General features: G+C 34.0%; 1 long non-coding RNA gene across 1 annotated transcript; it reads right to left on the reverse strand.

Moving 5' to 3' along the window:
- Positions 1-4,717: 4,717 nt before the first annotated feature.
- On the reverse strand, positions 4,718-16,102 carry LOC145792274 (uncharacterized). The gene is made up of 2 exons (XR_014331663.1): positions 15,870-16,102; positions 4,718-4,994 (listed from the first exon to the last, which is right to left on the reverse strand). It is a non-coding gene; the product is annotated as an uncharacterized LOC145792274 (long non-coding RNA).
- Positions 16,103-22,572: the final 6,470 nt, after the last annotated feature.

Here is a 22,572-nt window from a genome sequence, read left to right on the forward strand (position 1 = left end):
TTGAAGCCGGCGTTGTTGGCATCCTCACACTCCTTCTCCCGGGATGCCTTGAGCTCATCCAGCTCGGCCTGAAGTTCGTCTCTCTTCTTCTCGGCCTCCCCAAGCTGGCCGAGCAACCTGTTGTTGTCAGCATTGGCCACTTGAAGTGAGGACTTTGCTCGGTCGAGCTCGGTCTGCAGACTCTGGACTTGGCCGGTCGTGTCATTCGCCTTCTGCCACAGTCGGTGGATTCGCTCCAGGACCAGGTGCTGCTTTTGGATAGCCTGCAAGCAAAAAAGCTTGGACAAATTAGAAACCGTGCAAACACTTGACAAAAATTTCAGCAAAAGATTAAGACTTACCCTGGCCATGGACTTTACTGAAGACTTCACAAGCCGAGTGTCCGGAACGTGGTCGCTAGCGACCACATCGCTCGGTAAAAGTAGGGCTTTTGAGAGATCAAAGGCAAGCAGGTGCTCTTTATCACCCTTGATCGAAACGTTAGCCGGGATGTCTTTTCCCCGGTGCTTAAGCTGCGGCCGCCATACTGGAGTTGGGTCTGCGGCTTCTGTGGGTTGCTCGATGGAGAGCTCGGCAACCAGCTCGGCAGATGGATCTGTGCGAGGCCTTTTGCTAGCCCGGTGAGCTTCTTGCCTGGATTTCCCGGCAGTTGGAGACGCCAAGGCAACGACAGGGCCGCTGGATTGACCGGCAACTTAGGAATGGGGGACAATGCTCGGTATTTCGGTCGATGTCGCGGTCAGCAAGTTCTTGATGCGACTCCTTTTCGCTATCTCCTCGGCTTCGGATAACCGGATAAACGGGACGTCTGGCAGAGTTGGGTCTCGGGGAGGAGTTGGAGCACGGAGAAAGTCTGTAACTTTACTCCGGCGTGGTGCTGAGTATCTGTAAGTTGGCACGTAGCCGAGCAGTTCGTTACAATCTCGGTGGCTGTAGCGGAGCACGGTCCGGATTGCTTCTGCGTTGGGGTATTGGTAGTTTGCTTGCAAGGTTTGATTTGCTGCATGGGGAACAGGAAAGTGGTTAAGCGCAAAATAATTAAAACGAATTGACCAAACAAGACAGCACGGCTTACATGTGGAACCGAAGTTCTTGCTGATGAACCAACCCGGTACCTCGGCTGTTTCGTAATTACCAGTTACCCAGAAAAAATCGTCATCGTGCAAGTCTTTGTCCGGTGTTCCGGTCACGATTTTTTCTTTGCCCGGCCTGATCTTAAGATAGTAAGCGAGACCATCGCCGGTGTGACCGAGAGTATATTGTCGCAATATCTCGGCTAAGCCTAAGTTTGTGCCTAGCCGGTTGTTAAGTTCGTGCACACCATTTATTATTCGGTAGGTGTTGGTGGACACTTGAGTTGGTGCAAGCCCGGTGCGGCGGAGGAACTCGGTGATCAATGGGTTGAGTGGGAAACGAAAGGCCCCCTTCGACGATTGATAGCACGGTGAAGGGGCATTCCTCCCTGCCCCATGGCGTTGTCTCAATTTCTGCAAGTTCAAGGTGGACATCGGCCGGGATGCCGTACTCCTCCCTGAACGTAGCCAGAGCAGCCGGAGTATCAACAAGAAATCGAAATTTCCCCATGAAGGACCGGCCAAATTTTCTCGGCTAAGGAGGTTTGGCACTGACTTGTGGATTGTTGGCTGCTCGGTCTTTGAGAGCCTCGGAAGTGGTCAGGGGTCCACTTGGACTCTGCAGGAAAAGGTTGTCAAGTGTAAGAGGAAGCGCGGTCGCGCGAAACGAGCTTGACTTTAGCTCAGTCATAAATTGTGCCAAACCACCTCGGTTTTGAAGGTTAGCCAAGGAGCCCGGCCTTAAACCGGACCAGATAATAGCCCGGTCGATCAACCAAACCCTTTACCTACCCCGATTTTCACTTAGGTTGGGGAAAACGTTTTATTAGCTCGGTCGGGGGTTGTTTTTTGGATCAAACGAAGTCCTGGAGCCCGGACCGCCCCAGTTCTTCGAAAGTTCATCAGCAAAAATGAAGAACACCATGAGTAGTGGGAGGTTTGGGATGATTTCTATGTCCTATGTCCTAAGAACTACGTTCTACTGCCTTATTGACTGAAGTATCAATGAAAATAACAAATAACAAGGGTTGGAGAGATTCCAATATGGAGCAGTGGGTGCTTCTTCTTCGAGCGTGAGTTCGGGAATGGCAAAAGAGAGGCAAGAGCATTGGGTTGCTTGGAATGGTAGTGAGTCAATGAGACCTCAAGGAAGATGAGGGGGGGATGTTTATAGAGGAAATGAGACCGCCTAAATTCAAATTCTGGCAAAACGGCGAGTTGGCTGCTCGAGAACCAATGGCAGCCCGCCACGTGTCCCCAATTATGGCGACGTCAGAACTGAAGAGACAGGTTGAAGAGTTGAGGAGCCAACCGGGCTACTTTCAAAGAAGAGGACGTTAGCCGAGGAGTATAACCGGGCAAGTTTGCAGTAATGTTAGCTAGCCCAGTCGCCATTTAGCATTCTGAAGACCGAAGAAATGTTATCCCAGTCGAAGTGAGTAATCCCAATCACGCTTTCGCGGACGGAATTAAGGGGCAATTGAGAGGAAGATTAATGATATGGAATTTGTGCCAGAAAGATCTGGGCCAGACAGATTTGGGCCGGACAGTGTTGTGCCAGACAGATTTGGGCCGAACAGGTGTTGGGTCAAGTTGTGTGGCCCGGCCTTGATGGAAGCTGCTCGATTAAGGCAGCACGTTGATTGATCAAGCTGCAAGGATCCGTGGTTGCGAAGCCGGTCAAGTGAAAAGTCCATCGCCAGGAAAGGCAAAGGTTGGACCGAGGTACCTATTTGCTCGGTAGGTAGGTTGACCGCAGACAACTGTGAGTAGTCCCGAGCTCAGCTTTGCCGAGATGCCGCCGAGTCCGGTCCTCATCTGAGCTTAGCTGTTGGAGTACTTGGGCATGAAGCGCAGCATGGCAGATGATGGCCGAGATGATACTGCCCGGCTGCCGAGCTCCCAGGAGCATGGGCAGACAGTTGGGTTAGGTGGTGCTCAGCAAGGTTTATGCTGACAGATGGGATAGCAGTGCCACGTGTTGAGAGATCACTGGGAGTAGATTTGGGGCGCAGAAGGTATATAAGCATGACTGCGCCCCCCATACGCGGCAGATGAACATTTGGTGAGACATACACTAAACACTCAACACTCTCCCTTCTCTCTATCTATCCCCTGTGTGTGCTCTAACTTGATCGTCGGAGGGATTTTCCAGCCACACACCGCCGGGTAGCTCATCGTTATTTGCTCGCAGGAGATCGGACAGTAACGGAGCTCGGAAGAAAGGAGTACGAGCTTGCCGGAATATTGGCTCCCTGCACAAATGTAAACTCAAGCTGAGGACTCAATTCGTAATAGAGTTAGAACTCTTCTTTTGTTGCACCTAAGCTATAGCTTGGAAAGATGTAAGCCCGTAGGGCATTTCTTTTGTCATTAGAAGTTAGAATTACATGCTATAGTTTCAGGATGAATATCAATGAAAATGTAATGCATGTGATAACTGGTGTAAAAAAAAAAAAGACTCTGATGAATGAAAATATATTATTTCTCTTATGTTTGTGGATTATGTGAATGGTTGTCTTATACTGTATTTTGAGGGCGTTACAAAAAAAGTGAGTTATTTCACTTATATAAGGTAAATCTTAATAGTGTAGTATTGTGTCTACTTTAATTCAAAACAGTTTAAATTTTAAAATAAAAATAACATTTAAAAATTTTAATTAATTAATTTTTGCATAAGTTAGTTCGCCATTTAACCTAACTAATTAGGCTAACCATTTTGGGTTTGACCGATTCACCAGTTTAATCGCGATTTCTCATATTGATTTTATTAATTTTAAACAATTAAATAAAATTCCATTGGCTAACTTCCATTTAACCATATAAAAATAAAATTCTAATTAGTTTATGATCTGTTTTATAATCTCACATCGGAAGATGAAGAAAAACTAAAGTTTGTTTCACTATCTATCTATATATTATATAAGGAAAATGAGGTTTTTTAAGGAGAAGCCTTCTAGGAGCTCCAAACCCTTATTCTAAAATTATTGAATTTTCTTAAGTTTAAACAATCAAAAAAATTACTGTTAGCTAGCTTTCATTTACTTTTTATTTTACAATCCCACATCAGAAAAAGAAAGAAAAATTCAATTGTTTCACTTACATAAAGTGAATCTTATGCTCCCATTTATATAAGAAAAATGAGATTTTTAGTGAGAAACCCTATGATCAATATCTCATACTCATTTTTTTGATGTTCTTAATTTTAAACAATTAAGAAAATTCACATTGACTAGCTTCTATTTAATTTTTATTTTACAATCCACATAATTTTGATTTTAAAAATAATTTTGTATGAGATTTTTAAACTCTCATAATATTTAACTTTAAAATAATTACTGTGACGCTCTCAAAATATTACACAAATCAACCATTCATAAAGTCTATAAGCATAGTAGAAATATTACATTTTCATTCATCAGAGTCTTCTTTACAAAAAGTATTGCGTACATTACATGTTCATGATTGATAACAACAAAATAATGCCCTATGGGCTTACAGCTTTCCAAGTTATCACTTGGTTACAACAAAAGAAGAGTTCTAACCCTTTCACATATAAAGCCCTCGGCTTGAAATTTTACGTTGCACACCAAACAAAATATACAAAATGTACACAAATCAACCATTCATAAAGTCTATAAGCATAGTAGAAATATTACATTTTCATTCATCAGAGTCTTCTTTACAAAAAATATTGCGTACATTACATGTTCATGATTGATAACAACAAAATAATGCCCTATGAGCTTACAGCTTTCCAAGTTATCACTTGATTACAACAAAAGAAGAGTTCTAACCCTTTCACATATAAAGCCCTCGGCTTGAAATTTTACGTTGCACACCAAACAAAATATACAAAATGGAGCCTTCAACCCCTCAACCTCCCAAGCTATGTCCTTGGAGGTGGCATATCACCTGTACCTGAAAATGGTGTCCCAAGTAGGGTGAGCCAAAGCCCAGTAGAGATATGCTAAACAACATATAAGAATTAACTAAGACATAAGCATCGAATAAATGTGAGATATTCTTAACTATTACATATTTTTTTCAAGTTCATTCGACATAGATAACCGATATAGATAATTAATATCTCAATTCATTTCCACTTATCCATTCCGGGTAAATTCATTATTATCAAACAACCAAAATGATACTACAACTTAATGGTTCACAATTCAATACATTTAACAATCCAACACTTCTATTTCTTGCCATTTTACAGAACCACGTCCGAGGGCACCGGCATCCATAAACATATAAGATTTCGAAACTTTCACCATGGACATGCCGGCCAACTTAATTATCAATAGAGTCCATCCCCTATCTCCTCCCACACAATGGAGTGCATCCCCTATCTCCTCCCAAACAAAGATACATATACAATGTATTTAAACACGTTTTCATATACAATGACTACATAAATCACATATTCAATGGTTTAATCCAACCGTCATATTCAATGACATAATCCAATTGATTAGTTTCAATTCACCTAATCATCATGCATTTTCTACAACAATCATATCTATCATCTACCGATAGCCAAAAACAGATATTTCTAAACAGATAAATAAATCTATCAACAGATAATTTATCAACTTTTTCATAGGCGAGTGATTTATTAATCCAACTACACCATTTAATCACATGTTCCTTCAATTCCATAATTTCCAAGCCAATTTCATTAGTTATACCAATAACTTATTTCATTCATATTAGGGCAAATCTCCCCCTTTAACATACATTGCACCCAAGACCAAATTTCACCAATATTACCCAAGCAATAACGTGTTCAAGGCCTCTCATACCCATATGGAACCCACAATAGAAAACCCCTCTTTTACAACTTCAAATCTCAAACCCTAACTTCACCCAAACTGTCCAAAACCCACCATTTATACCAAATAACAAATATCAAGGTTAAAACTCATATTGGAGAGTAGATTATCCCTACCTCAAGTGTAGAAACTCCAAGAAGAAGAAGAGAGAAACCCAAAGATGCTCCAAATCACACATTTTTTGAATAAAAAGGAAACCCATGCAATGCTCTAGCTTTTTAACAAAGAAAGTAAGGTAGAATGACCATAGGACATGGAGTGTTTGTAGAGAGAGAGAGTGTTTTAGAGAGAGGAGCTGCCGATCTAGGGTTTTGAAGAAAGGAGAAGGTCAAAAATGGTGTAATTCGTCTCTGCAGCGAATTAATGTATGCGAGGCTCGCTCGAGCGAAGGTGTTGTCGCTCGAGCGACCAAACTCAACAAGTGGCCTCGCTCGAGCGCAAAAAGCGTTGCTCGAGCACACAATGCGAAGCTTCAGGTCTGATACCAACGCAGACGCATGCTCAAGCGCAAGAGTTCTCGCTCGAGTGAAGGAACAAATAACATACAACTCGCTTGAGCGCAAGAGTGCTCGCTCGAGTGAAAGCTGCGTCCAAGAAAGAAACCTGAGGACTCTCAATACTCGCTCGAGCGCAAGAACCCTCACTCGAGCGCAAGAAGCAAATCTCAAGGCTCACTCGAGCGCGAAAAGCCTTGCTTGAGCGAAAAAGCCAAAACCTGGGCAGAAACCATTTGTAACAGCTCACAACTAACCTGTTCCAAACTCACCCAACCAGTCCCAAAACTCAAATTCAAAGAATTAAATGGAGGAAACAATACAAGGACAACAACATACAACCACGGAACCCGAGTCCGGAACATAACAAAGGTCGGGGTAAAACCTGAATCGCTATAATTACAATCCCACATCGAGAAAAGAAATAAAAAGTGAGTTGTTTCACATATATAAAGTGAATCTTATACTCTCATTCAATATTATAGTATCATGCATATTTCAGTTCAAGATGGTTTAAATTTTAAAATAAAAATTAAAGGTTTTAATTAATTAATTTTGCTATAAATTGGTTGGTCTTTTGACTTAGCCGACTAGGCTAAATCGTTTTCGATTTGATTGATTCACTGATTTAACCACGATTTTAGCTATTTTATCAAAATATATTGCTTAGATTTGTTTGATTTGAAATAAATTAAGATTGACCTTATTAAAAATTGAACGACTGAGATTGCTTGATTAGAAATGAACTTCTCGTCCAAACAACTATTGACTTTTATTTTACAATCTCACCTTAGGAAAATGAGGGAAAAATGAGTTGTTTCACTATATAAACCTTATGCTCCCATTTAATATTGTAGTATTGTGTATATTTCAATTCAAGACAGTTTAAATTTTAAAATTAAAATAAAATTTAAAAGTTTTAATTAATTAATTTTTGTATAAACTGGTTGGTCCTTTGACCTAGCCGATAGGTGAACTGTTTTCGGTTTGACTAATTCGTTAGTTTATCTGAGATTTTAGCGGTTTTATTAAAATATATTGGTTAAATTTGTATGATTCAAAATAAATTAAATTACACATTAAACGGCTAAGATTACTTGATTCGAAATAAACTTCCCTCCCAAATAATTGTTAACTTTTAAACAATTAAGAAAATCCCCATTGGCTAGCTTCCATTTAATCTTTATTTTATAATCTCACATCGAGAAAAGAAAAGAAAAAGTGAATTGTTTCACTTATATAAAGTGAATCTTATGCTCCAATTTTTATAAGCAAAATGAGATTTTTAGTGAGAAGTCTCATGATCAATATCTCATACTAATTTTTTTGATTTTCTTAATCTTAAACAATTAAGAAGATTCCAATTTGTTAGCTTCCATTTAACTTTTATTTTACGTTATATAAAAAAAAATTATATATAATTATCATATTTCTATTAAATAATATATTATTTTATCTCGTGCATAGTACGAGTAATATGTTAGTATATATTTAATACTAAATATTTAAGATAAAAAGGTACATACATTAGCAACTAATTATTGCAACATATTTTAAATTTATGCATAATGAGTAAAGTTACAAATTTAATCCGTCTGTTTGAACTTCTGCAACTTTTTTTTTTTTTCACAGTAATAATGGAAAATTCACCGTATTAAAAATTATATAATAAAACAATATTTGAAGGTTATGTAAGAAAATTGGGTTAATTGTGACAAATTTACAATGTAGAATTTGCTTAATAGTCCAAAAGTTGGGTTTGAGTAATTAGCCTAATACTCTAAAAGTTGAGATTTTTTTGAGGATATATATTTTTTTTAAAAGTGATGTTATAGTGATTATTTGTATGGTTGCTATACTCTTAGGTCTTATTTGATTAGCATAATTAATAATGAAATGATTAATAATCTCTTGAATTAGTGTACGATTAGTTATCAAATTAGATTAGAGAGATAAACATTTATTATGTATTCATTTTTTTTTTCTTTCATACATGAAATTATGATTCTTAAATTCTCTCAGTATTAAAATTTTGTCAATTTTGTTGGATTGAATGTTCGCCATACATATAAGCTAATTAATAAAATTTGCAATCAAATATGGGATTGTGAGTACATAGACTAACCATCTCAATCAAATATTATAATTCTATAAATCAAACATGTCCTTAACTGTTGACTATTGTATCTTCAATTTTTGTAAAATTAAATACCATTCATCTTTAAAAAAAAATAAACTCCAAAATTATTTTAGAGAATTCGAACACATAATTAAAATATAATAAAGGCATATAGTTATCCCTGCCTCCCCCCCCCCCAAAAAAAAAAAAAAGAAGCATTTATAACAAAATAAATCTTCAATTTTTTATTTGGTCAATTTAAACCCTATGTATGAATGCCTAAGGAATAATCATTCAATGTCATCTCATTCTAATTTATTCAATAATAAGAGTTCATAAAAAAAATATTATATGTGAAATAAAATGATGTTATATAATATATATGTTCTATTTAATAGTATTTATAAGTTACTTTTTCAGTTTATTGGTTTTTTTAAAAAAAAAAATCAATGGTGTTTGGTTGAAATTTTTATTTGAATTTAACTGTCTAAAGATAAAATTTTAAAAACAAAGGTGATTTTTTTAGTCAATAAATCAACTTTCCCAACACCTACTTAAATTACATTTTTTTGATATAATTTTATCATTTTATCATTCAAACCGTGCCTGGCCTTTCCTACAGGGCAACGTATCACAAGCAGAGTGGGTGAGCCATAATTAATGAATTAGTGTTGGGCAAAACATTTCCTACACCAGCCTCACCTGCGAGATGCCCAATTTAGGAAAGCCTCCAACCGACTAATAAATTAGTACATTAGCTTACAAAAATTATTTTGTTAAAAAAAATTTAAAATCATTTAGTGCTTACATTTCTTGCAGAAAGAAATAATCATTTTAAAAGCCAATAGAAAACTAATATTAATTAATGAAAATTTGATTTTTTTTTAAAAAAAATCCCAATTTTTTTTTTAAAAAATTGATAATCATTTTAAAAGACCTTATAATCATTTGATAATCATTTTAAAAGACATTATCCTGAAAATTTGATTTTTAAAATTTGATAATCATTTTAAAAGTCAATAGAAAACTAATATTTTGTTAAAAAATTCAAATGTAAAATTAATTAAATCTTACTTTTGGTCAACTATATCATAAGAAAGTTGAATGGATTAGTGATTTAATGCATTGAAAAGAATTTAGCTAATAAGTTGAATTACTCATGTTTTCTTGGCAAATTTACAATTAAAAATATTAGAAGGGTGATTTTTTTTTCACTTTTTATTTAGTACTTGAGCTTCAATTATTTTGATTATTTTTTTACTGTAAATTTTCTTATACATTTAAGTAAATTTTAATAATTATATATAAAAGTAACATTTTCATTAAGCACATTCAAATATAAATAAAACGAACTACCTAATATTTTGCTCATAATTTTTATTTTCTTTTCTTAAATAAAAATTATTTTCTTCTTAAATGCATGAGAGTATTGAGTACGTCTATGTTCTCTCTCGCTTTCTATATATATATATATATATATATATACATATCGTATGTTGCTACTGTCTCTCACTAACCTCACCCATACCTCCAATCTATATAGTAGCAAGGTGGGTGGGTTTTCCAACTTAGACACCCTGTGTCCCAACTCCCCCAGTTGCAGTCCGCGTCACTCGCGGTAGCAGTGGGTGGGTTTTTCAACTTAGACGCCCTGTGTTCCAGCTCCGCCAGTTGCAAACTGCATCACTCGCAGTGTCGCCTCAGCCGCCAGCCTCAACCATTGCCCATCTTTCGAATCTTCTTCGTTCTTCAATGAATCTGAGGGTAAGCATTCTTTTCCTTTCTTTTTTTTTTTTGTTTTTGTGTATCTCGATTTGCTGATTGTTGCTCACTGCTTTTTTTTTTAAAAAAAAATAAAAAGAAAATAAGACTTAAAATTCAAACATTCAACAAAGTCTTATTTTCTTTTCTTTTTTAAAAAAAAAAATGCAGTGAGTAACAATCAGCAAATCAAGATTCACAAAAAAAATAATAATAATAAATAAAGGAAAAAATAAAGAAAGGAAAAGAATGCTTACCCTTAGATTCATTGAAGAACAAAGAAGATTCGAAAGATGGGCAATGGTTGAGGCTGGTGGCTGAGGTGACACTGCGAGTGACGCGGTCTGCAACTGGCAGAGCTGAGACACAGGGCGTCAAAGTTGAAAAACCCACCCACCGACACCGCGAGTGACGCGGACTGCAACTGGCGGAGCTGGGACACAAGGCATCTAAGTTGAAAAACCCACCCACGTTGCTACTATAGAGAGAGAGAGAGAGAGAGAGAGAGAGATTGGAGGTATGGGCGAGGTTAGTGAGAGACAGTAGCAACATGCGATATATATATATATAGAAAGTGAGAGAGAGAGAATATAGACGTACTCAATACTCTCATGCATTTAAGAAGAAAATAATTTTTATTTAAGAAGAAAATAAAATAAAAATTATGAGCAAAATATTAGGTAATTTGTTTTATTTATATTTGAATCTGCTTAATGAAAATGTTACTTTTATATATAATTATTAAAATTTACTTAAAATGTATAACAAAATTTACGGTAACAAAATAATCAAAATAATTGAAGCTCAAGTACTAAATAAAAAGTGAAAAAAATACCCTTCTAATATTTTTAATTGTAAATTTGTTAATAAAACATGAATAATTCAACTTATTAACTAAATTCTTTTCAATGGATTAAATCACTAATCCATTCAACTTTCTTATGATATAATTGACCAAAAGTAAGATTTAATTAATTTTACATTTGAATTTTTTAACAAAATATTAGTTTTCTATTGACTTGTAAAATGATTATCAAATTTTAAAAATCAAAATTTCAGGATAAGCTCTTTCAGGGTCTTTTAAAATGATTATCAAATGATTTTAAGATCTTTTAGAATGATTATCAAATTTTTTAAAAAAAAATCGAGACTTTTTTTTTAAAAAAATCAAATTTTCAGGTAATTAATATTAGCTTTCTGTTGACTTTTAAAATGATTATTTCTTTCTGCAGGAAATGTATATACTAAATGATTTTAAATTCTTTTAACAAAATAATTTTTTTAAGGTAATGTACTGATTTATTAGTCGGTTGGAGGTTTTCCTGAATTGGGCATCTTGCAGGTGAGATTGGTGTAGGAAATGTTTTGCCCAACACTAATTCATTAATTATGGCTCACCCACTCTGCTTGTGATATGTTCCCCTGTAGGAAAGGCCAGGCACGATTTGAATGATAAAATGATAAAATTATATCAAAAAAATGTAATTTAAGTAGGTGTTGGGAGAGCTGATTTATGGATTAAAAAAATCACCTCTGTTTTTAAAATTTTATCTTTAGACGGTTAAATTCAAATAAAAATTTCAACCAAACACCATTAATTTAATTTAATTTTTTTAGAAAAACCAATAAACTGAAAAAGTAACTTATAAATATTATCAAATAGAACATATATATTATATAACATCATTTTATTTCACATATAATATTTTTTTTCATGAACTCTTATTATTTGATTAATTAGAATGAGATGACATTGAATGATTATTCCTTAGGCATTCATACATAGGGTTTAAATTGACCAAATAAAAAATTCAACATTTATTTTGTTATAAATGCCTTTTTTTTTTTGGGGTTGGGGTGGGGGGAGGGATAACTATATGCCTTTATTAGATTTTAATTACGCGTTCGTATTCTCTAAAATAATTTTGGAGTTTTTTTTTTTTTTAAGATGAATGGTATTTAATTCTACCAAAATTAAGGATACAATAGTCAAAAGTTAAGGACATGTTTGATTAATAGAATTATAATATGAGCCGTGCTACCGACCCCCAGTGAGTAGGGATGGCAATTTAAAACCGCCCCGGCGGGGATCCCGATCCCGATCCCGATTTACGCGATTTTTCTCCGAAAAATACCCCCGACGGGGAGAAGACGGTATTTGAAAATCAATCCCCGATCTGTTTCGGGCCAGGGACGGTGATCAGTGTTCAAGCCCCGGCCCGGCCCCGTCCCCGAGTATCCCCGAAATAAAATTACATTTATACCCTTTATATGTATATATATAATAAACCCCTTAATTATATGCATATATATATATAATATATCTGTGATCTCACTCTCTAATCCCTTTCTAACTCTACTCTCTCTCTCTCTTAACTCTATCGTTCTCTCTGGCCCCGACCCCCTCTCTCTCTCCACTTCGTCTCTCTCTATTCTATCTTCCCTCTCTCTCTCTCTTTCAGTAGATCGAAAGGACAGTCGGCGTCAGAGGCAAACGAAGGGACAGTCGGCGTTGGAGGCAGTCGACGTCGGAGGGAAGCAGTCCGATCGTGTACAGGGGGAAGCGTCGGCGTCGGAGGCAGATCGCAGATCTGTTTGTGACACAGATCTCTCTCTCTCTCTCTCTCTCTCTCTCTCTCTCTGTGACATAGATCTCAAATCTGTTTGTGTCCATTTTTTTATCTGTTTGTGTATCTGTCCATTTTTTTTATTTTTTGTTTATAATCTGTTGATATTTTTGTTGATATGTTGATGTTGGTGTTGATGATTCGGTTGACGTTGTCGATGATGATGATTCTGTTGTTGTTGTTGTTGTTGATGATGATGGGGGTGTTGAAACAAATTTGGGGGCGGGAAATTTTCGGGGTCGGGGAAATCCGATCCCCGGTAGGGGGCTGGGATGGGGAGGGTGGTAGGTTCCCCGTCGGGGATCGGGGCCGGGTCCGAGGAGATTTTCACAATTGGGGATCGGGGACGGGGAGGGTGATCCCCGGCCCCGCCCCGTTGCCATTCCTATCAGTGGGGCGACCCCCACTAACAACCCCCAGTGAGGTGTCGCCTCCCCATTGGCTGAAAAAAAATAAATAAATAACAGTTTTTTTTTTTTTGCACCAATCACACGCGACCCCCAGTACCCCCACTGGGGGTCGGAGGCTTTTTCCTTATGATATTTGATTGAGATGGTTAGTCTATGTACTCACAATCCCATATTTGATTACAAATTTTATTAATCAGCTTAAGCAATATCCTACTCTGGATATTACTTTGATGAATTATTTATATTTTATTTTTATTTTAGAATTTGTGTTAAATTGTTTAGTGTAATTTTTGTTTATAATTTATTATCTAAAAATAATTTAAATTTTTATTTTAAAAATAATTATTTAAAAATTGAATAAAAATAATTTTAATTTTTACTTTTTTTTATTATCAATTTTTAATTTATAATAAATTGTACCAAACCAATCCATATACTCCCCAACCACCTCTAAACTTTTTTCGGCCAATGTATGAAGAGAATCTTGATAATTTTAAATGATATGCCACTCGCCACCTACTAAGCATCCCCCATGGTAATAGACATTTTATTTATCTAAACGTTATTATAAAGTATACATTTTATTTTCCTGTCAACTATTTTATGTTTCTATCCCAACCTTACTCTTTATTTTAGCTATTCATCCAAATACTATTAACTTTATATAGAATGTCACATCAGCAACAAAGATTGAGGTAAATGATCCTAATGATTAAATACATTTTGTCTAACCTTGAAGGCTAGCTACATATAACTAGTGAATGTGAGTTAAATTAAAATGCATAATCCTATGCTTAGTGCATTAGAGTTGAAAAAAGTGAGTCATACTAGATATTTTGACTTACAAACATTATATGCCTAGTAGGTTTGAGATACTCTAATTAGGGTGTTAATACTCACAAATTGTCAAATTTTGATAAACACTGTTGGTTTGGAAAGTGGATTGTCTTTTTGGATATTTTAGCCTAGGCTAAAAAGCTTGGTTTGGGAAGGACTTTTTGGCTATTTGACTTTTTTTGTGAAAGAAGAGTGTAATGATTATGGGTTGGATGTGATGTTTTGTTTGTTGTGGCTAAAATAGCTTATTTTATCTTTTGTGACTAAAATAGCCAAAAAAAACCCCACAAAACCACTTCCCAAACGGTGAATGTGATCTATAATGGAATGTAGCTACAATTATTATAGATATTAATATATATATTTGGAGACTCCATGTATTTCTAAAGTATCAAGTTTGTAATTAAATCAGCCCAAAATTGGTTAGGTATGTAAACATTAACCCCATATAATGTTTTATAATATTACTACTTTCTCAACAACCCAAAAAAATAAATAAATAAATAAATAAATTGGATCAGTAATTCCTTAAGTTTCACAAAAAGGATGTTAATTTAGTTTTATGAAACATTGGTGGTAATTCAAATAAATAATAATAATAATAATAATAATAATAATAATAATAATAATAATAATAATAATAATAAAAATAATTTACATCCATTCACATTGTCCTTTTTCAACTTTCTTCTATTACATCAATCTTAGATTGTCATATATTTAATTAATGAATAATAGGATTAAGAAAAAAAAAAAAAAAAACCCTACACATTCTCTTCTATTGGAGAAGCTTTGCTCTTACCGTCTTGGTGAGTACGGTTGTTTTGGCAAGCTGTAACCGGCATCCCAGTTGTTCTTATTTCAGTTGCTGGATGGTCTTTTTTTTCGTTTCTTCTTTCGAGTAACTACTTCTTTTGATGGTGGTTTTCGCTCTCTAGCTTTGTCTATATTTTAATTTTTTTCTTCTTAAAAGTGTGATCCTTGTCTATTAGATGTTGGTAATTGTAATGGATATATTAAAGACCCTAAACGCTAAAAGGCAAAAAACAAACGAAGTTTTAATTTGTTATTTGGACTTTGGGAGAAAAAAAAATTAACAAAATGAAAAGAAATACTAGTGGTAAAGAAAAAAAGAGTAAAATTTTTATTATCATGTTTCGCTATTAATCTCATTAAAGCCTGGTTTGGGAAGTGACTATTTTTACATTTTTTTTGGTTATTTTTGTTTTTGCGTTTGTAAAGATGGATTGAATTTTTTTATTAGATTATTGGATTATTTTATTGAAAAGTTGTATATTAAATTTAATATTTTTGGAAACTGTTAATTTATATTTTGTACTCATAAGAAAGTTATTAAATTGTAAGAAGCATCCATGTTTGAAGAACAGATTTTGAAAAAAATAAAAATTTATAAATGCACAACAGATTTTGAAAAAAAAAATATTAAAAAAAAAATAGCAGGAGCAAAATCTATTTGAGGGGGATAACAACAGATTCTCTAGGTTGTTTTGCCGAAATTTTGAGTCCCATAACAATTGAAACAGCAAATTTCGAACTAAAATATATATATGTCCAGATCGGTAATTCTACAACGAAATACCATCAATAGGGCCCAAAATACAGTGCGATCTGAAACAACGGAATGAAAAACCAACAACAATGAGTCGGAAAAAGCAAGAAGAAGAACAGAAATCGGGTCAATTCATTTACCTATCACAAGTCTTCGACGGTTGGTGACAAAGAGAGTCGGCTGTGTGATCTGCCTGAGAGAGATCTGCTGAAGAGAGATCTATTGAACTTCTTCAACCGACTTCTAGTGGGTCGGTGCTGGAGAGATGAGAGTTGTTTCTCAAACGTGCTGCTGGAGAGTTATGACTTGGTGAAATATTCCAAAGGTAAAATGGTCTTTTTACCCTCAGTTGCTTACCAGTTGAACACCGCAATTTCGGGAGCTTCTATTTACACACACAACATCCACTCTCTACACATCTCTCCTTACTACACTTTCAACACACCTCCTTCATTAAGTGTGTGCATTGAGGGTATTATGTGTGTGCATATAGAAGCTCCCCGCAATTTCGGCCTCAGCAACAGTGAGGCTTTTTGACTTTTTCTCCCCAAGTGGCTAAAATAGCTTATACCAGCTATTCCCAAACACCGCCTAACTATACCTCTTGCTGTTCTATGTATTTTCATCATTATTGGATTTATTTAAGCATTTTCACATACCTTTTTGGGCAAAGTACATGTACCCTTCGAGGTTTGGCTAAATTATAAATACTTCTTTTTAATTTAAAAAATTATAAATTTCTCTTTAAATGTTATATTTGCATAACAAATTAGGGGGTAATTTGTTATGAAATTTAAATCTCAGGAGATAAATTGTTATGAAATTACAAAACTAAGGGGACGGGATATAATTTTCGAAACCGTAGGAGAATATCTGTGATTTAGCCAAACTTCAAGGGAAGTATATGTAATTTGTCCTATTTACCAATGATCATAATTTACAATTAGAGAATCGTACATTGTTCAAGAATAAAATGGATTGCATGGATGTGCTAGGGAAAATTATGATTTCCTTAATGTGCAGTAAATCAATTAAACGAAATAAAAAAAATAATATGAAAAAATTAAATCAACCACATAAGAATTTTTACATGGTTTTCTTAATGTGTAGTACATCTACAAGACAATAGTTTGATTGTGCTATTAACTAAGACCCCGTTTATTTTCAGAGGTAGAATGGAAAGGATTCATAGTGAGGGAATTATTAGTGAGAGGATTAAGTAAAATTATGTTTGTTTTGATGATAGTTGTTAGTGTAGGAATTGTTAAATTATTTTTATATAAAATAGTAAAACAAATAAAAAAATATAAAAAATTAAACATTAATATTTATAAAAAAATTCCCAATATATAACAAATAAAAAAAAAATTAATCCCCTCACTATTTTTCTAATACTATCTCCCTAACCTCCATCTCAATACCCTCTCCAACCTCCATCTATATCACCTCCACCATCCTAATCCCCTCCCCAACTCTACAAACAAACGCAACATTAAATAATACCTCCATCATCCTAATCCCCTCTCATCTACTTAATCCAAAACAAACGGACCCTAAGAGTTTACAAACAATTACAAATGATACACAAAAGGTCTCACAACTATTCTTAAGTGAATTTTAAATAATCATAAATAAAAAATAAACAAAATAAAAAAAAAGGAAAGACCTATTTAAAATGGATGAACAAATGTCTTCAAACTAGAGTTGGTAAAAAGAAATTAATGAAATAAACTAGAGTTGGTAAAAAAACAAAAATAAAAAAAAAATCAGATGAAATAAAAAAAGTACTTCATTACATTTATAAAACATAAAAAAATTGATGACAATTTTTTTTTTTTTTTTAGAGAATTACATGGACATGTGTCAGTTAAAAAAATATTTGCAACTAAACGAAAAATATCATAAATATTAATAATTATAATTATAAATTTTTTATTAATATATAATTAAATTACGCTGACACCACTGCATTGTTATAAAGACAAGACTACTCAAAACTTAAAAAAAATGAATTTTTGATTTTCAAATATTATTAGTAGAATAATTTCTAAGTGTAATCAATTATATAAGGAAAATTGTCATTTTAATGAGGAGTCTTATAAGATCTTCAATGTAATTACTCAAATTTTTTTAAAAAAAATAGTCCGCGCATAATTTAATTAAACAAATTTTTTAATTTGATTGTTATGTAAATTCTGTGTAAAACAGTTCGGTTTTGTATTTTTTAAAAATAGTTTCCGATCTCAGAAAATTATGAACTTTTTATGTGTTATTCCTATATGAGTATAGCACATTAGATAAAAATTTCAGAATTTAATGATGAGTATTTATTTTATGAAAATTCACGGACTGATTGGTGTTCAGTTTAATTTATAGCAGAATTTTATTATTTAATTTTTAATGTTTAGACCATGATTTGAGATAAATTAGTTGGGTCTATTTTAGTATATAATTGGACCATGTTTGACTTATGGATGAGACCCATGATTTAGGTTCAATTTAATTTGAATTTGTTTATGATTCATGTTTAATTATTTGGTCATTTTTAATTATGTGATTGGTAATAACCACCTTGAGAGTTGTTATTATTTATTATATAGAACTATAATAAATATTTGATAGTTGATTTATGGTGTGTACCATATAATAAAAAATTATATATTTTTGTAGTGAATAAAATGAGTATATATTTTGTGCTAAGCAAAATATTATATTTTGTGGTATACGAAAATATCATATTTTATGGTGAGAAAAATTATGTCATTTTATAATTTATATTATAAAATTTAAAAATATTATTACAAAAATTATAATATTTTTGAGAAATCAAATTTCTTTTTTTTTGGGAAAGCCACCAACCCACATCGGGTTGTCTCCCCCCATGCTTTTGCCAAAAATGATTTGCACCCCCAGTTTTTCAAACCCCCAGTGACCCCCAGTGTTTTCTTATTGGCTGGAATTTTTTTTTTTCTATCTGCCAATCACAGAGCCCCATGTGGAGTGGGGGTGCTGGGGGTCGCCCCCCACTGGGGGTCCCCAGCACGGTTGATGCTTTTGCCCTCCCCTCCTTTTTTATTTTCATTTTGCTGAACTCTCTCCCTCTCTCCATCTCTCTCTCTCTCTCTCACTCACTCACTCACTCACTCACTCACAGGGTGTGTGTCTCTCTCTCTTCCCATGTTTATTATTTTTGCTCAAGCTTTAAGCTTAAAATAGGAGTCTTTAGAGTGAGATTTTGTAAAAATATTATAAGTGAAAGTTGGAGAGCTTGTCATGATTTTCACAATGGTACTCTCAGATTCATGATCGGGCAAGATTTGCCTTCAAGATCTGCTTTTCTTCATTATTTGAGATAGAAACTTTCTTCATATTTTTATATTAAAGCTATGTTAGGATTACTTTGAGAAAATATATCATTATAAGGGGTATTGCATATAGATATATTTTCAGATTTTTGTTTAGTAATTTTTGGAAGAAAAATTACATTGAAATGTTCAGAATGTTGGTATTTTGAGATTAATTTTGGGAAAATCATTTTGTGTTGTTAATTTTGTAAAAGAAATCCGAAAATAGAATTTAATAGTTGTATGGATTATATCTACATCATATTATGGTTAGATAATTTAGTTTGAGAAATTAATGTTGAAATATTTATCTCATCCTTGAGTTTTGAAATTTATTTTTGAGAAAAATAAATTGATATGGAGGAATATTGTGTAAATTGTTAAGTACAGATTTTTTTTACACTTCTTTATACACTTTTACTTGATTATATAGAGTTTAGAGTTGTACATAATTTAATTAGAATTTTTGAGAAATTTGTATTTTATTTGTTTAAAAGAGAAATTTTGAGAAACATAAAAAGTTGATACCCAAATTGCGAAAGTGTAAACTTGGAATATGTTTGTAAGGTTATGAAAGAGTTATGTTTTAAATTTGAACAAAAATGGACTTCGATTCGATTGGTTTTGAAATTTTTACCGGTTTGTAGCCAAAAGAGCATTTTTAAAGAAAACAAAGGAATTACATTTAACTTTTGGAGCTCTCGATCAAAATAGGATGTCATAGTTGAATAATGCTTGGAGAATGAGTTTGGAAAGAAAATGATATTTTCTTGGGCATTAACGTTATTATTTTTACCTAATGTATTTGTTGGAATAAAAACCGACACGGTTAGAAATGGACCTTGAGAGGTTACCAGATGTGATTGTGATATGAAAACTAGTGTAGTTGTTCATATTTGATAAAATGTGGAATATGATTTGTTTCTAAATGTTGGGAATCATGGGAGATTCCAAGTTATAGTTATATGTTGGATTGTATGTTCATGTTGTTATCTTTTAATTAATATGTTAGAGATAACTATTTTGGCTATCGGTGAAAATTTACCATGTTGCATTTAAATGAGGGATTTCTTGAAAGGATGAGAAATAATGGAACTTTGAAAGTTTGATATATAATATGTTATAAATTTGTCTTGAAATGACTAAATTGGGAATGTTGATTAACATGTGGAGACTATACGAATATGGATATGGTTATATTATCTCTTGAAATTGTATTAGAAATTATATTGAAATGAGAAATGAGAATTTTGATCAAAATGGTAACATTTAATAAGTAGGGATTTTCTACACTCTAGTATGGTTTTTAGCTTAGTTATTTATTATTGTGTATAGATGATGAGATTTGGTTATAGTTTGGACAAATCTAAGATTTGGGTGTAAAATGAAAAGAAGGGTTTTTGATGTATAAGAGATAAATGAGTATGGGGTTTGAATATAAGATCTTAGTGTACCAAAATAGTTAATTTTGGATATTTGGGTCAATATTGGAAAAATGAGGATTTTGTCCTAATTTGATAAAATGATTATTTTGTATAAATAATTGGAATTAACATTGAATATGTTAAATTGGATGGTTATTGATATAGATGGTGATATTGGATATGTATTATCTCACCTATGGAAATTTTGAATAAACTATTAAATCCGATATTGAATATATCTTGGAAATAATTGCATTGGACTATTGGTGGAGGTTAGCTATCATTGTTGTAGAAATTACATGAGGATTAGGCGATTTAATGCTAATCCATTGTTGATGTCATTGAATATGACCATGTTGTAAATACATTGTATATGTATGTCTATTGGGAGGAGAAAGAGGATGTACTCCATAATTGATGATATAGCGATCCCGGTTTTTCCTTCCTTTGTATACTGTATTCTAAACTTGGTTTCGTGGATTTGTTTGGTCTCATTATCACTTCTAGCCTTTACTCTTTGCATTTGAGTCTTGGGTTGTGATGGGCAAGTTTAAAACAGGTTGGTTGCACTTTGAAACCAAAAGGTGATGCCCAGGTTTTTGCCTTCACGCTCGAGCGGAAGTTTTAACGCTCGAGCGGGCTTTTCGTTGTTGCTTCTCCGCTCGAGCGGGAGTTTTTACGCTCGAGCGTGGTTTTCCATCTCCCAGTACTTTACTCTACAGTCCGTCCGCTCGAGCGACATTTTTTTTACGCTCGAGCGTGATCTCTTGGTTTTGTCCCTCCGCTCGAGCGGAGAGTTTTACGCTCGAGCGGATACCATCGCCTGCAAAACTTCTGGAAGGGTGCAATCGACGCTCGAGCGGCTCTTTTCACGCTCGAGCGTGAGTCTGTGTCTTACGCTCGAGCGGGGTTTTTAACGCTCGAGCGTAGAGTCGACTACATCAGTCCGTGATTTCACTTTTTGGATCACTTTTTGACCTACCTTTTCTTTCTTAACCTTTAGAAACCGCCATTTGAGAGTTTCTCTCTCTACTCTCACCTTCTCTCTAAGATTTGATCTATTCCTTGTGGTCTTCTACCCTAGTTCCTTTGGAAGAAAGGTAGAGCTTCGCGAGATCTTTCTTTTAATCTGAAAAAGAGAGGATTTGGAGCACTTTGGATTTTGGGTCATCATCTCCATCCTCTCTATTTTAGTTGTTTTCTTCAAGGTAGGGATTTCCTACTCCATTTTATAAGCTTTGTTCTAAGTTTTGGTATTTTAATAAGTTGGGGTTACTTAGATAATTTTGGGAAAAACCCTAGTTGTATTAATTTAATTAATTTGTATAATTAATTTAAAGGAATTGGGGAATTTGGTTAAATTCATGAAATTGATGAATTCATTGATTAAATGGTGTAGTTGGATAATTTAAATCACTCACCTATTGAATTGTTGATGTATTTATTTCCAGTCTAGAAATAACTGTTTTGGGCTATCGGTGGAGGATAGTCGTGATTGTTGTAGACATTGCATGTGGATTAGGAATAACTGAAACTAATCACATTGGTTAAGTCATTAATTTTGACTATTGAATTAATACTGAAAATACGTGTATTGATTGAGCATTGCATTTGCATTTCGTGTGGGAGGAGATAGGGGATGTACTCCACGGTTTAGGGGAAGATAGGGGATGGACCTCTAAACCGGATTTTGTTTGGGAGGAGATAGGGGATGGACTCCATTAGCATCACTTTTATGTGTGCTTATTTATATTGAAGTGTTTATTGATACAACACTAAAATGTGTATCAAACTGGAAGTATGAAGTGTTTTGATTTGAGCCTGAGTCTCACTTGTTTATTGACACTGGAAGAATGTGAATATGACATATATAGATCACTGTTGTAAGTTTGGCCAGGTTCTGAGCCATACGTGTCTTTGACATTAGTGCCTTGAAACTGTATAATGATGTAATTGATTATCTTGGTTAACCATCTATTTGGTGCTATTGCTTTATTCAATGTTTATATTTGGTTTAGTATATTTCTACTGGGCTGTGGCTCACCCTTTATGGGAACATCATTTTTAGGTTTAGG

Source organism: Camellia sinensis, chromosome 6 (assembly GCF_055761805.1).
Source record: "Camellia sinensis isolate YWXY chromosome 6, ASM5576180v1, whole genome shotgun sequence".
NCBI lineage: Eukaryota > Viridiplantae > Streptophyta > Magnoliopsida > Ericales > Theaceae > Camellia > Camellia sinensis.